The following is a 15,281-nucleotide window of genomic DNA, read 5'->3' on the forward strand; positions in this document are numbered from 1 at the left end:
GAATTTGGTTTGATGTGATCTCTGACTTGTAGAGCCCCAAAAACACAGCCAGAAGGAGGAAAGCACACTTATTACAAGCCTTGTGGAATCTCCACAAATGATTGTTTTTGATTTAATACAGTTTTATTTTTCAAAATGGACAGTTGGTGGGACCTGTTCTGCATCTTCACCAGCAGCTGGGACATCTCCACCCTTGGTGTTTCTGGTGTAAATTACTTGAGCTCTGTACTTTGAAACCAATTTCAGAAGTCCTTTACTAAGGAGCTCTTGAAGGGCTACCCTGGTGAAGGAACCACAAATCTTGTTTCCCAGAGACCACAGCTGGGATTATAAGCTTATATTTGGGAACTTCCTTACAGAGTTTGTCATATGTTGCTTTGTCAAACAAGCCTACATTATTGAGCTTCTCCCGAACTTTGCTTTGGACCATGTCTTCTTTTTGGCCTTGCCCCCAGATTTGTTCCCTGGGCTTTGTCTTTCTTATCCAACTTTCTGGCATCTTTCTTCTTTTTGTCATCCTTGGGCAGCATAGTGAAACTCAAAGAGCAACTGCTACCACTGCCGCCTTGCTAAGATGTTGGACCCAAAGTCCGCAAACAGTTTTTTAAGGGCAATAACCAGTAAAACAGTTGAAGATAATTAGGCGTTTAGGAAATTTAAAAAATAATCAGACATGGACAACTTACATTAATTGGTAATTTTGATAAATATTATGACAAAATCAGACTAATCCATTATGGGGTCCTCTCTCCTAAAGCACACATTGTGTTATGATGTAAATATCATGACCACCATCTTTATATTCCTCAATATAAGTAACAAATAAATGTTCTTTAATAATTAAGTATCACAGAAGTAGTTGCATGTTGTATGCTTTTTAGTGGAGTGTTGAATATTAGTTATTCACACTCTTTTATTTAATTATACTGAACAGTGGTCTACCTTAGTACAATATCTAATGTTTCTAAAACAGACATCAATGATTGGTATATAAACAGATAGTTCCAATAATAGTCATACAGAATCATTGTCTGAATTGTCTTTGTGCTCCATAATATTTAGAGAATAGTACAAGATAAACCTATTTTCCAGTTTTAAACTCCAATGTAGCTAGAGTAGAAAACAAAAACCAAACAATTAAAGTGACAATAATGAATTTTTCACTCAAATCCAAAATGGTTACTATAGTAACTTAAAATTGGAGCATTATAATAAAAGTAGAATGAAAAGATAATTTCAAATGCTATATTAATTTTTTGAAGTATGGAGAGGGGAGTTGCTGTTTCCTATTTGAAAGAGACTAGATTGCTGTTGAAGCTTCTAAGAAGACCGATTTCATCTTGTCTGCCTTCTCTTTTATATTAATGTAAGAAACCTCTGACTGCAGTCATTAAGTAGGAGAGAAGGGAACTGTTAGTTTTGCTCATATTAATCTCTCTAAGACTGATGGCAATAACTTTCTACCAGCAATTCATAATTACCTGTGGGAATGGAGGGCAGATTGTGTGAAAAAGTGCTTTACAAATGACCTAAAGGATCTAATTTTTGATGTTTCATTTCTACTTTCTGCATCACCAAGATAGAGGTACAGACACAAATGCAGATATAACAGAAAAGATTTAACTAAAGAGGGAAGGAGTTTGGGATGAGTATGGCATTGCATTCAGCAGGCCCCATATTAAAACCACTGGGGTTGTATTGTATTGAGATCACTTTAAAACTTCATGCTAGTGGTACAGTCATTGTCAGAAAGTGGTTGGAGCTAGCACAGCTTCCTGGTCTGGAATGTAGAGATACAAGTTATTAGAAAGGGGTGATGAACACTCCTGGGCATATATCTGGACAAAACCGTAATTCAAAAAGATACATGCACCTCTATGTTCATAGCAGCACTATACACAATAGCCAAGACATGAAAACAACCTAAATGTCCATTGACAGATGAATGGATAAAGAAGATGTGGTGTACACACACACACACACACACACACACACACAGGAATACTACTTAGCCATAAAAAAGAATTAAATAATGCCATTTGCAACAACTAGAGATTATCATACTAAGTGAAGTCAGAAAGAGAAAGACATACCATATGATATTACTTATATGTGGAATGTAAAGTATGCCACAAATGAACCTATCTACGAAACAGAAACAGACTCACTGACATAGAGAACAGATTTGTGGTTGCCAAGGGAGAGGGAGAATGGGGGAGAGATAGATTGAGAGTTTGGGATTAGTAGATGCAAACTATTATATATAAAATGGATAAAAAACAAGGTCCTACTGTATAGCACAGGGAACTATATTCAATATCCTGGGAGAAACCATAATGGAAAAGAATATAAAAAGAATGTATATAACTGAGTCACTTTGCTCTACAGCAGAAATTAACACAACATTGTAAATCAACTACACTTCAATAAAAATTAAAAAAAAAAGAAAGGGGGTGTTTAAGAAACTAAGAATAAGTAACTCTGATGAAAAGAGAAACCTCAAAAATTAGTGCTTCTGACTCCCATAAACAGGGATAAGCCACTCTCTTCTTAGTGCACATTCAGTCTTCTTGTCTTCCTTCCTTCCTTCCTCCCTCCCCCCCCCCTCCTTCCCTTCCTCTCCATCTTCCTTTCTCCTTTAGTTCTCTCTTCCTTCCACAAATGTTCATTGAGAAACTTCTATATTCCAGGCCCTGTGCTGGCCATTAGGAATATACTACTGAACAACACTGATGTAGTTCTGCCTTCATTAAGCTTATAGTCTAGTTTAGTGGAAGATACAGACAATAACCAATTACATGGATAATTATTTAATTGCAATGAGATTTGGGTGTAGACTGAAAAAAAAAAGCACAACATGAGAGCTGTGAGTTCAGGTGTATTTGGGGCTTACTGAGGACTTTAGCCCAGGAGACAGACTCTCAGATAGCTCTGAGGAACTGCTCTGAAGAGGTAGAGGGGGAGGTCAGTATATAAGTGATTTTGGAGAAGCAGATATGTGCAATCAAGCACACACATCTTGGTAGAAGGTTGCTGCTAGTCACAAGGAGCAGATGCCTCCATTAATAATTTTAGAGCTTTTCTAGGTATGAGAAGATGTAAGAAATTGGGTTCATAAAATTTTCTCCTGAAAATATCTAACTATCTGAAGGCCGGTTCTGCCAGATTTTCACAAAGCAGAGGGTGTCTCATTCTTGATCTCCACCCTGAACTCCTTTCAGGGTGTGTTGAAGGTCAGTGACTGCAGTGGCTAGTGACTTCATTCTTGTAGAACCAGATGTGGAGCGACATTCTTTAGTTTGCAAGAGCTAAAATTTAAAATTACAGGGGGCACTGAGAGTATACAACAGGAAAAAACCTCATCTGAGGGGATAAAGTTTTTGTGAGGAAATGATATTCACATTGATTACTGCCAGATGAATAGGACTTAGCCAGCTGATGAACGTAGGGAAAAAAACAGTGCAGGAAGAGGAAATAAGTGCAAAGGCCTGAGGTGAAAAGGAACTTAGTGTATTTGAAATAAAGAGAAGGCCAGTGTGGCAGGAACATAGTGGCCAAGAAGAGATTAGAAAGATAAGCAAGGGCCTTGGAGGCCATAGTATGGTGTTTGAACACTTCTGTTTATCCCCATTCTGTTGCAATTATTTGCATACATGATCAAGGAGACTTTTTTCCTTTTCCTTTTTGTATCCTTGGTATCTAGTATAGTGCCAGGTGCATAGTAAGTGCTCAGTACATGCTTGTTGAATTAGTGAAGTAAAAGAAAAATGACTTCCTTATGATTGGAAGAACACAGTTATTACAGAAAAAAGGATAAGATTGTATCTGGTTATCATTTTTCTTATTGTGTCTGTCAAGCCATATTTATTTAAATAACAGGCAGATTTTTTCCTACAAGCAAAGATGTAGTCGAACTCAAGTTTGTGTGCCAGACGCACAGTGAAGCCAAGCAAACCAAATGTTGGAGTTTGGAGCAGAGAAATGTTTATTGCAGGGCCAAGAAGGGAGAACGGGTGGCTTGTACTCAAAAGGCCCGAATTCTCAGATGGTTTTTTTTGGGGGGGGGGACCCAGATGGTTTTTAAGGAACAGTTTTTATAGGCAAAATTTGGGGGTATGGCTGCAAGATATGTGACTTTCTTCTGACTGGTTGGTGGGGAGGTAACAGGGTGGTGTTCCAGGAATCTCAATCATCAGCCTTCTGGTTCCAGTCAGTCTGGGGTCCATGGCTTATGCTCAGCCTGAAGTTACCATCCTCCACCTGGGTGGGGGTCTTAGTTCCTGTAGAAGAACTCAGAGATATGTATCAGATAATTATGCAGATCCCCCAGGAGGAACCAGGACCCTGCTCCATTGCTGCACTATTGTTTTATTCTGCATTCCCTCACTCCTCTAATTATAACTGCCCTTTGGAACTCAGGGAAAGTCTAAGAGGCTGAAAGCCTTTTTCCTTCAAACAAGGATTGGGGGACATGAAAATGCTTTTGTACTGGGAGGACTCACAGTGTCCTGCTTGTTTTCAAAGAGACTGAGAGGGGCTGGTTAGTAAATCAATGAATTGTTGTATGGAACTAAGAGAAAACCAGTTTTTCAAGAAAAGTACCATGGGGGAGGAAAAACAATTTTCCCTTTACCCTTCTAGGTTCTTAGATGAGACACCCCTGTAATAAAAAGACAGATTAACAGGAGAAAAACAAACAGAAGTCTAATAACCTGTATATCTCTTGTATACATGGGAAAGCTGAGTGACTCTCCAAAATGACCAAAGCCATCACCTTAAATGCCATCTTAAGCTAAAGAAGGTGCTGAGGGTGGGCAACCAGTTAAGGGAGGTGACCAGGAAAACACAGTTAACGAGGGTAAGGTTGTTATACAGATTTAAGGCCTTGCCTTCTCCGTTGATGAGTTTCTAGGGATTTAGTCATCCTTCTCTTCCTGGTACAGAGAGGGAGACACCCTTACAAATGGAGATTTTCCTTATAAATGTAAATCTCTCTTACAAAAGGGTAACTTCTACTCAGTTTTCAGAGCATTTCCTGTGTCTACTGTTTCTTAAAAATAACCAGCTCAAGATAATCCTTGTGCCAAAAAGAGCAGAGAGAAAAAAAGATGTGCAGCTGTTAAGAAATTAAGACTATATGATATTTAGGTATTTTAATTTCTTTAAACTTTGCTCCAGGACTTCTCTGGCAGTTCAGTGGTTAAGACTCCATGCTTCCAATGCAGGGGGCACGGGTTTGATCCCTGCTCAGGGAACTAGGATCCCACATGTCACACAGCCAAAAAAAAAAAAAAAAAAAGGTTAAATTTTGCTCCAAATATATATTTTTGGAAAATACTGTCATTAGAAATATATATGGTCATATATGGTAGTATGAAACAATTGCAATTGATATAATTAACCATCCCAGGGTTAAGAGGCAATCACCCATACACTATAGTCTCACAAATAACATCTCAGCTCTAACTGCAGCCAAACTGCTCAGCATAAAGAAAACTTTAGAAATTCTAGCCTTGCAAAGCCATATGTACCTAGGAATCTCAGGCCCTCCTCTGAATTCTTATAGCTGTTATTGACTGTCACACTCATCTGACACAGGGGTACTGTCATATGTTGAACATTTTGTATCTCCTTTCTTCTAGATCCTAGATCCTTCAAGGGGAAGGCCTTACACTTTACATTTCCAACAATTTTTTGTGTAGGTGGTGCTAATTAAGAGTTTTACTGCAATGTGCATAATACACAGATTTTATTTTAAGTAATCTTACCGCTTATAATGCCTGACAATAATGAAAGAGTATCTGGGTAATATGATACTATGAAGCTATGCATTGTTTAAAGTTAAAGTTACTAAAAATGAAATATTAGAGACTATTTTAGCTTTGGCACAGAACTTTTTTTTTGGTGTTTAATATTTTTTTCTTCCTTCCACCCTTCCCTAGTGTTTAATTTTGATAACAATGTGGTTTTGATAATCTCACAATGGAAAGGTTAAATATAATGCATATACCTTCGTATATAAGTATGGTTGACCCTTCAACAACGTGGGTTTGAACTGTGTGGGTCCACTTATATGTGGATTTTTTCTACAGTACCATACCATCCACCTTTGGTTGGATCCCCAGAAGCGGAACCTTGGATACAGAGGCCAACTATAAAGTTATATGTGGATTTTCAATTACGTGGAGGGTCAGTGCTCCTAACCCCCAATTGTTCAAGGGTCGACTACATTAAAGTTTTGTATATGTTACCAATGTTTTCATTTATAGTCTCTGAAAAAATGCCACAATTGTATTGGAAAGCAAAAGCTATGGAAATGTTACATTTTTATTGTAATCTGTTTACTGAATTTTAGAGTTGCCCTTTTTTTTTTTTTGACCTGGGTTTTCAAAGAAATCACATTTGGTACTGTATTCAGGGCTTACTCTAGGTTATTTGAAAGATATAAAGTGAATTCTGCTTTGTATATTTCCTGATGAATAAATGCAGCCACTTATTTGAGACAATGTGAAAGAAATAAATATTGTAAAGTGACACAAAAATAATTTAAATTAGAATCACAGTGTTCAGTTTGTAAGCACTATCATGACATTTAGATGCTAGAGCTAAACAATGTGATCCACGAACAATTAAGCATTAACATTCTCACTGCCATTTTCTTTTGTCTCATAAGTATAAATGCTATCTGATCCTCAAAGAATTAGAGGTAATTTTCTGCCTTCCATTGTGTGTCGAATTACTAGACCATTCGATTAACAAAAGAAACACTTAATGACCTGCTGACCAGATTTTTAGCATCCATTCAGCCTTCTAAATCTTATAGGAATTTTTAGCTCCTCTAAGTTTACATGACCAAGCAGATGTTGTATATACATGCAAGGTGATTATAGAGCCTTGGAATTTGCTAATAGCTTTGCAATTATCCCTTGCACTTGACAGGGAGGAAGAGTGACAGTAGATGGCATCTGTGGTTCCTTTAAGTTCTAATATTTTAAGAATTCCAACAGTTATAGGAAATAGTTGAGCTACTCTCAGTGGTGACTGTGGTCAAATGGGCAGGATCCCCACTACGTATGTACACGTATAGCCACAAAATGGAAAACATTTGGTCCATGAAAACAACTCATGAATAGGCGTAATGAGCAACTGTGTATTTGTACATCCCCTCTGCTTTAATCTGAAATGCCCTTCGGACCCTCTCTCAGTGTGGTAAACACGTTGTACTCCTTCAAAGCATGGGTCAACGGTCACTTCCACCTTAAGATTGCGTTTAACTGTTCCAGAAGGATTAGGAGCTTTGTCCATGTTTCCTATTTCTTCAGTCCTCACTAGCCTGTGGGTATGACATAAACAGTAATACCTCCAACAATTTGTTCACGCCCCCATCTACATGACACATGACTTCCTGTTTCTTCAAAGGTCCTCCCCTAAGTGTTTCTGGAAGGTTTCATGGGATCTCTCGTGTATTCCAGATCAAGGTGGCTTCCACCGAATGCAGCAGCGCCTCCAGCAGACTACCTGCTGCTATTCCTTGTTCTTATATGTCTCTAGCATTATTCTCTGTTAATAAGGGAACCCATGCAATTCTGCCTGTACCCCCAATGACTTAAGAATTTAGGACTTAACTATGCATCATATTCGGGCTGGGATCAGGAGATCAACACAAATGACAGTCACTATCTTCTGCTCAATATCACTGCACCCGTTAGAGGACTAAGACTGTACTCCCAGATCCTTCTTCCCTGAGGAAGAGTTCTTCCAAGAGGCTCCTCAGAACTCATACACTTATTGGGTTCATTCAACTAGTGTGTTAGATACATCTATTCTTTTTTTTTTAACATCTTTATTGGAGTATAAGATACGTCTATTCTTTGTGAATCACACACAGATTAAAATTGGGACTCCCGTAATTTTCTTTTCAAATGACAAGCAGCCTCTTTAAGATGCTGGCAAGTGTAAGATTCACTGAAAGAAAGAAAATCACTTCCTGCAATTAAATCACCTAGTGATTCCTGTTTTCAGTTATCCTGGTTGTTTCTCTTAGTCCATATATACTGACCACCTCCAGCCCCACTGCTAACTCAGTCCATGGAAACTCCCAGAAATCTTCCCATACAAACCATGATGTTTGACCTCTGTGACTCATGGATCAGATAGTGATCTTCAACGCCTTTTTCTCAATCTACCTATCCAACTTCTATCTTACTAGATACAACCATTATAACCCTTATCACACTATATTGTGATTATTCAGTGCTGTCAACTGTGTCCCAAGTTCAAATACTTTTTGGTAATGAGCATTGCCAAGCGCTCTTTTCATGAGTAGTTTCCTAGTTTCTTAGCTCTCTGTATTAGGATGGTAAGCACAAGGAGGCTGACAAGAATTGTTAGAGAAGTGCCCTCAAATACAGTGATAAAAAATCTGTTTTGCTTGAGAGACATTAAGGAAATAGAAAGTAAATATGAACTGCATTTTTGTATTTTTCTGGAAAATATATCATTTTTATTTTATAGGGTTATTGAGGCATAATTCACAAAGCATATACTTCACCCTTTTGAAAATGTACATGCTAATCTTTTTTAGTATAATGACAGAGATGTGCAATTGTCACCACAGTCAATTTTAGAACATTTTCTTCACCTCAAAAAAACCCTATAGCTTTAGCTATCACCTCTGTCCTCTCATTCTCCCCAGCCCTAAGTGACCACTAATCTACTGTTTCTCCAGATTTGCCTATTCTGGACATTTAATATAAATTAAATCATATAATATGTGGTCTTTTGTGACTGGCTTCTTTCACTTAGCATAATGTTTTCAAGGTTCATCCATATTGTAGCATGTGTCAGTACTTCACTCCTTTTTATGGATGAATATTTCATTATATGGATACACCACAATTAGTTTATCCATTCATCCATTGATGGATATTTGGGCTGTTTCCACTTTTTGGCTATTGTGAATAGTGCTGCAATGAACATAAGAATACATGTACTTGTTTGAATACCTGCTTTGAATCTTTTGGGTATATAACCAAGGATGGAATTTCAGGGTCATACAGTAATTCTATGTTTAAATTTTTGAGGGAAAAGACTTTTCTGCAGCAGCTAAACCATTTTAAATTCCCAGGAGCAATGTCTAAGGATTCCAATTTCCCTACATCCTTGCCAATACTTGCTACTGTCTGTTTTTTCAATTATAGCCATCCTACTGGCTGTGAACAAGCACTTCATTGTGGCTTTGATTTGAATCTCCCTAATGACTAATGATGATGAGGATCTTTTCATGTACTTATTGGCCATTTTTACACCTTATTTGGAGAAATGTTTAAGTCCTTTGCCCATTTTCAATTGGGTTATTTGTCTTCTGTTGATTTGTAAGAGTTCTTTATATATTCTGGATACTAGACCCTTATCAGATATATGATTTGCAAATATTTTCTCCCCTTCTATAGGCTGTCTTTTCACTTTCTTGATAATGTTCTTTGATGCAGAAGTTTTTAATTTTGATGAAGTATAATTTATTTTTTCTTTTCTTGATTGTGCTTTACATTTCATATCTAAGAATCTATTGCCAAATCCAAGGACATCAAGACTTACCCCTGTGTTTTCTTCTAAGAGTTCTATGGTTTTAGCTCTTATATTTAGGTTGCTGATCCATTTTGAATTAATTTTTGTATATGATATGAGATAGGGTTCCGACTTCATTCTCTTGCATGTGATATCCATTTGTCCCAGCACCATTTGTTAAAAATATTTTTTTCCTGATTGAATGGTTTTGGCTTCCTTATTGAAAATAAGTTGACGATAGACACATGGATTTATTTCTGGACACTCAATTCCATTCCACTGATCTATGTCTATCCTTATACCAGTACCACAATTTTTGATTACTGTTGTTTCATAGCAGTTTTGATAGTTGGAAGTATGAGTCCTCCAACATTTTTTCTTCTTTTTCAAGATGATTTTGGCTATTCTGAGTCCCTTGCAATTTCATACGAATTTTAGAATCAGTTTATAAATTTCTACAAAGAAGCCAGCTGGGATTCTGATAGGAACTGCATAGAATATGTAGACCAATTTGGGGAGTATCACATCTTCACAATATTAAGTCTTCCAATCAAAGATCAAGAGATGTTTTTCCATTTATTTACATCTTCTGTAGTTTCTTTCAACAGTGTTTTGTAGTTTTCAGAGTTTAAATTTTGAATTTATTTTGTTAAATTTATTCCTAAGTAGTTTACTGTTTTTGATGCTATTGTAAATTCAGTAATTTTCTTCATTTCATTTCAGATTTTTTACTGCAAGTGTATAGAAGTACAATTGAATTTTTTAATATTAATCTTGTTTCCTGCAGTCTTGCTGATCTAATAGTTCTAATAGTTTTTTAAAAAATAGACTCCTTAGGATTTTCTACATATGAGATCATGTCATATATGTGTAAAGATAGTTTTTCTCCTTTTCTTCCAATATGAATGCCTTTTATTTATTTTTCTTATTTTATTACCCTGGCTACAGCCTCCAGTACAATGTTAAGTACAAATGGCAAGAATGGACATCCTTGTCTTGTTCCTGATCTTGGGATGAAAACATCCAGTATTTCACCATTAAATGTGATATTAGCTGTGAGTTTTTCATAGATGCCCTTTATTAGTTCAGGAAGTCCCCTTATACTCCTAGTAAGAAATTATATCTTTTATTTTACATATTTATTTAAAAATCATATTTTATTGTGGTAAGAACACAACATAAGATCTACACTCAGCAAATTTTTAAGTGTATAATACATTATTGTTGACTATAGGTACAATGCTGTATAGCAGATCTCTAGAGTTTATTCATCTTGCTTAACTGAAACTTTATACCCATGGATTAGTAATTCCCCAATTCTCCCTCCCACCACTCCCTGGCAATCAGCATTCCACTCTTTGATTCTATGAATTTGACTATTTTAAATACTTCATACTACAGATGTAGAAAACAATCTTATGGTTTACAGGGAAGAAAAGGGGGGAGGAGGGATAAATTGGGAGATTCTGATTGACATATATACACAACTATATATAAAAATAGATAACTAATAAGGACCTACTGTATAGCACAGGGATCTCCACTCAATATTCTGTAATGACCTCTATGGGAAAAGAATCTAAAAAAGAGTGGATACATGTATATGTATAACTGAATCACTTTGTTGTACACCTGAAAATAACACAACATTGTACATGAACTATACTTCAGTAAAAATTTTTTAAAACTACTTCATATAAGTGGAATCATTCAGGACTTGTCTTTCTGTGACTGGCTTAAGAAATGATATCTTTTAGATAAAAATATATGCAACTAAATTTAGGCATTTTTAAAAATATGATTTCTCAGGACTTCCCTGGTGGTCCAGTGGTTAGGACTCTGTGCTTCCACTGCTAGGGGGCTCGGGTTCAATCCCTGGTTGGGGAACTAAGATCCCACATGCTGTGCAGTGTGGCCAAAAATAAATAAATAAAATACGATTTGTCCATTACTAACACATCAGACTTTTTAAAAAGTTTTTTCCTAACCTTTAGCCTGTGGCTAAATTGTGGTCAATTTTATTTTTCTGTTCTCAAATCTCTCAAAACCCTTCTCTATGTTACTGGTTTTATTGCATACAACATATTCAAATGTAAAGTGTTATAATTACATATTGCAGTGAAGGAGGATTTAGAATACTAAGTGACTTTCTTTACCACTACCAAACTATAAAGTAAATTAGAATGGAACCAATATTCTTGCTTCAATATGTCCCCAAAATAGAAGCAGGGAGCAGCTTATCTCTTTTTTCTTTTTTTTTTTTTTTTTGCTGCGCAGCTTGTGGGATTGACCAGGGATTGAACCCAGGCCCTCAGCAGTGAGAGCGTGAAGTCCTAACCACTGGACCACCAGGGAATTCCCAGAAGCTTATCTTTATTCCTAGGTCTTTTCTCTTTCTCCTTCATCTTGAAAAGTGCCATGTACCTGTTGCCAAGGTCTCCAGGCCACACTTTTGGCAATGGCTTGTCCCTGTTTCTGACTCAATTCTCTTGGGACAAGCAGCTTCTCTAGACTGAGGCAATAATGCCAAGGAAGATACTCTAATTACAACTATGGAAATGAGTAGAATTACTGCTCAGTAATTTAATCATTTAAGATTCCTATTCCAGAAATTAAGTCACGGGAAATATTTCAAAGCTGTCTGACCACATGCAGTGTGAGAGTTTCTTAGCATTGTTCCAGTACTTAGAGAAGTATAGCCCTCATGGGCCAGTCAGGAAAAAGCCACAGGATGTTGAGGAGTGAACTATCTCTGGCTCCACACAAGAAGAGACTCAACTCAAAAAGGTAACCTTTTTGCCTCAAGAAGAAGAGAAAGCCAGACTTAGAGAGTGAACTTATGGTTACCAGGGGGAAAGGGTCGGGGGGAGGGATAGTTAGGGAGATAGTTAGGGAGTTTAGGATTGACACGTACACACTGCTATATTTAAAACGGATAACCGGGGACTTCCCTAGCAGTCCAGGGGTTAAGACTCTGCACTTCCACTGCAGGGGGCATGGGTTCGATCAGTGGTTGGGGAACTAGGATCCTGCATGCCATGTGGCAAGGCCAAAAAAACAAAATAAAATAAAGTGAAATAAAATAAAATAGATAACCAACAAGGAACTACTGTATAGAACAGGGAACTCTGCTCAATATTATGAAACAATCTAAAAGGGAAAAGACTTTCAAAAAGAATAGGTACATGTATATGTATAACTGAGGCACTTTGCTGTATACCTGAAACTAACACAACATTGTTAATCAACTATACTCCAATATAAAATAAAAGGTTGAAAAAAAGTCATGTAAAACAGACATAAAGATAAAAAAGAAAAAGAAGTGAAAGCATGGATGCTTTGAATTCAAAGGAATAGCCAAGAATATATTATGTTGAATGTATCAGGAATGTTTTCAGTTGCAGATAACAGAAAACCTAATTAAGAGAGGATAAAGCAAATAAGGGTTTATTTTCCCCACATAAGTCTAACTATAGTTCTCGAAGTGTGGCCCAGGGAACCCTGTGGGTTCCTGAGACCTTTCAGGTTTCTGCAAGATCAAAACAATTTTAATAATAATGGTGAGATATTATTTGCCTTTTCCACTCTGTTGACATTTGCACTGTTGGTGCTAAAGCAACAGAAGCTAAAACTGCTAACTTCTTAGCACAGATCAACAGAGTGGTACCAAACTGTACTAGTAGTAGCCATTATAGTCTTCATTGCCATGCACTTGAAGAAAAAAAAAAAGCCAGTTTCACTTTAGAATGCTCTTGAAGAAGCAGTAAAGAATGCAAATTTTATTGACTCTCCACCCCTGAGTATTCATCTTCTTAATATTCTATGGAATGAAATGGGGAGTTTGCATGAAGTACTTCTGCTAAGTACTGGAGTTGAATGGTTGTCTCCAAAAAAAGAGTTTGTACAATTGAATAATGAGCTGAGTTGGCTGCTTTTTTTAAGAAGCATCATTTTTACTTGAAAGAATGACTGACAGGTAAAGTATGGTTACACAGACTTGGGTATTTGGCAGATATTTTCTTGAAAATGAACAAAGTGAGCCTGTCATTTTAAGGAAAACAACTCAAAGTATTTGTTACCAATAATAACATTTGTGCTTTCAAGTGAAAATTAGAGTTTTGGAAAACTTACATCTGCCATCATGAGCTTGTCAGCTTCCCAACATAAAGACTTTTCTGATGAGATCAATGGTGGTATTAAGAAAAAAACATGATTTTTTTCATATTCTATAATGAAATGTGTCAGCAATTGGAAGTCCTGTATAAAACTCAGTGAACCAGTTATTTTCCAAATGACAAATGAATACATCATGTTACAAAATATGAGTGGGTAAAAGATTCATTAAAATGCAGCATAGACAAATAGATTTTAATGTGCGGGAGCATAAAAAGCTCATTGATATGGTTTCTGATTCCATGTTGCAACGAACTTTTTTTTGAGCTACCACTTCTTGAATTTCAGTGAAGTATCAAAGAGAAATGTCTACAATTATCTGGAAAGGCCATCAAAATACTTATTTTTTTTCAAAAGGAATGCATGTGTGAGCCTAGATTTTCTTCATATCGAACCAGAACTATATATCATAACAGATTGAATGCAGAAGATGAGATTCCAGCTGTCTTCTATCATACCGGACATTAAAGAAATTTGCAGACATATAAAACATTGCTACTCTTGTCACTAAATTTACTTTTGTTTCAGAAAATATAACATTCATGAAAATATGTTACTTATGTCATGTGCAATAGATATTACTTTTAGTGTTTAAATGAATTAATAACTAAAATTTGTTTTAAAACTCCATTTTTATTTATAACATGATAAATATCAACAGATATATTTCACTGAAGTGAAAGCTTTTGGGGGGTCCTCAATAATTTTTTTTTAAACTTTTTACTTTGAAATAGATTTAAAGAAGAGTTGCAGAGATAAAAGAGTTCCTGTATACCCTTTATCCAGCTTCCCCTAATATTAACATCTTACATAACCACAGCACATTTATCGAAACTAAGAAATTAACATTCCTCAATAGTGAGTATAATTGGAAAGGGTTCTGAGAACAGTAGTTTGAGATCTGCTGGTCTACAGGTAAGCAGTTGCTAGTATTGGTTCAGCTGCTCAACAAAGACCCAGATTCTGTTTTGTTGTTGTTGGGATATAATTGACATATAACATTGTGTAATTTTAAGGCATACAACATATTGATTTGATACATTTATATTGCAATATGATTGCCATTCTGTTGTGTCACATAATTATTTCTTTTAGTGGTGGGAACAATTAAGATCTAGTCTCTTAGCACGTTTAATGCTTATAGTATAGGTTTGTTGTCTGTAATCCCTATACTGTATGTTAGATCTTCAGGACCTATTTATCTACTAGTTGCAAGTGAGTACCCTTGAACAACATCTCTCCCAGTCCCCCATCCCTCAACCCCTAGTAACCACCATTCCACTCTCTGTTTTTATGAGTTCAGCTTTTTTTTTTGGATTCCACATATAAGAGAGAATATGATGTGGTATTTGCCTTTTTCTGCCAAACTCTTTCTTTTCATTCCTGTTCTATTGGCTTTTTATCCTCATGATTGTCATCTCATAGTTGTAAGATGGCTGACAGAGCTGCAGGCTTGTCTTTTTAGTTTATGGCTGGAAGAAGAGGGAAGAGACAGTGTCAGCAAGCCCTCTTCTTATGCCCTGTCCCCTTTACCAGCAAGC

At 36.4% G+C, this 15,281-nt stretch overlaps 1 long non-coding RNA gene and 1 pseudogene across 1 annotated transcript in view; one reads left to right on the forward strand and one right to left on the reverse strand.

Moving 5' to 3' along the window:
* The window catches only part of LOC115843966 (uncharacterized), an 890,247-nt gene that overhangs the window by 172,178 nt on the left and 702,788 nt on the right, over positions 1-15,281 (forward strand). The window lies entirely within an intron of this gene.
* Positions 124-530, reverse strand: LOC132594582 (small ribosomal subunit protein eS25-like; annotated as a pseudogene).

This window comes from Globicephala melas, chromosome X (genome assembly GCF_963455315.2).
Source record: "Globicephala melas chromosome X, mGloMel1.2, whole genome shotgun sequence".
NCBI classification, from domain to species: Eukaryota; Metazoa; Chordata; class Mammalia; order Artiodactyla; family Delphinidae; genus Globicephala; species Globicephala melas.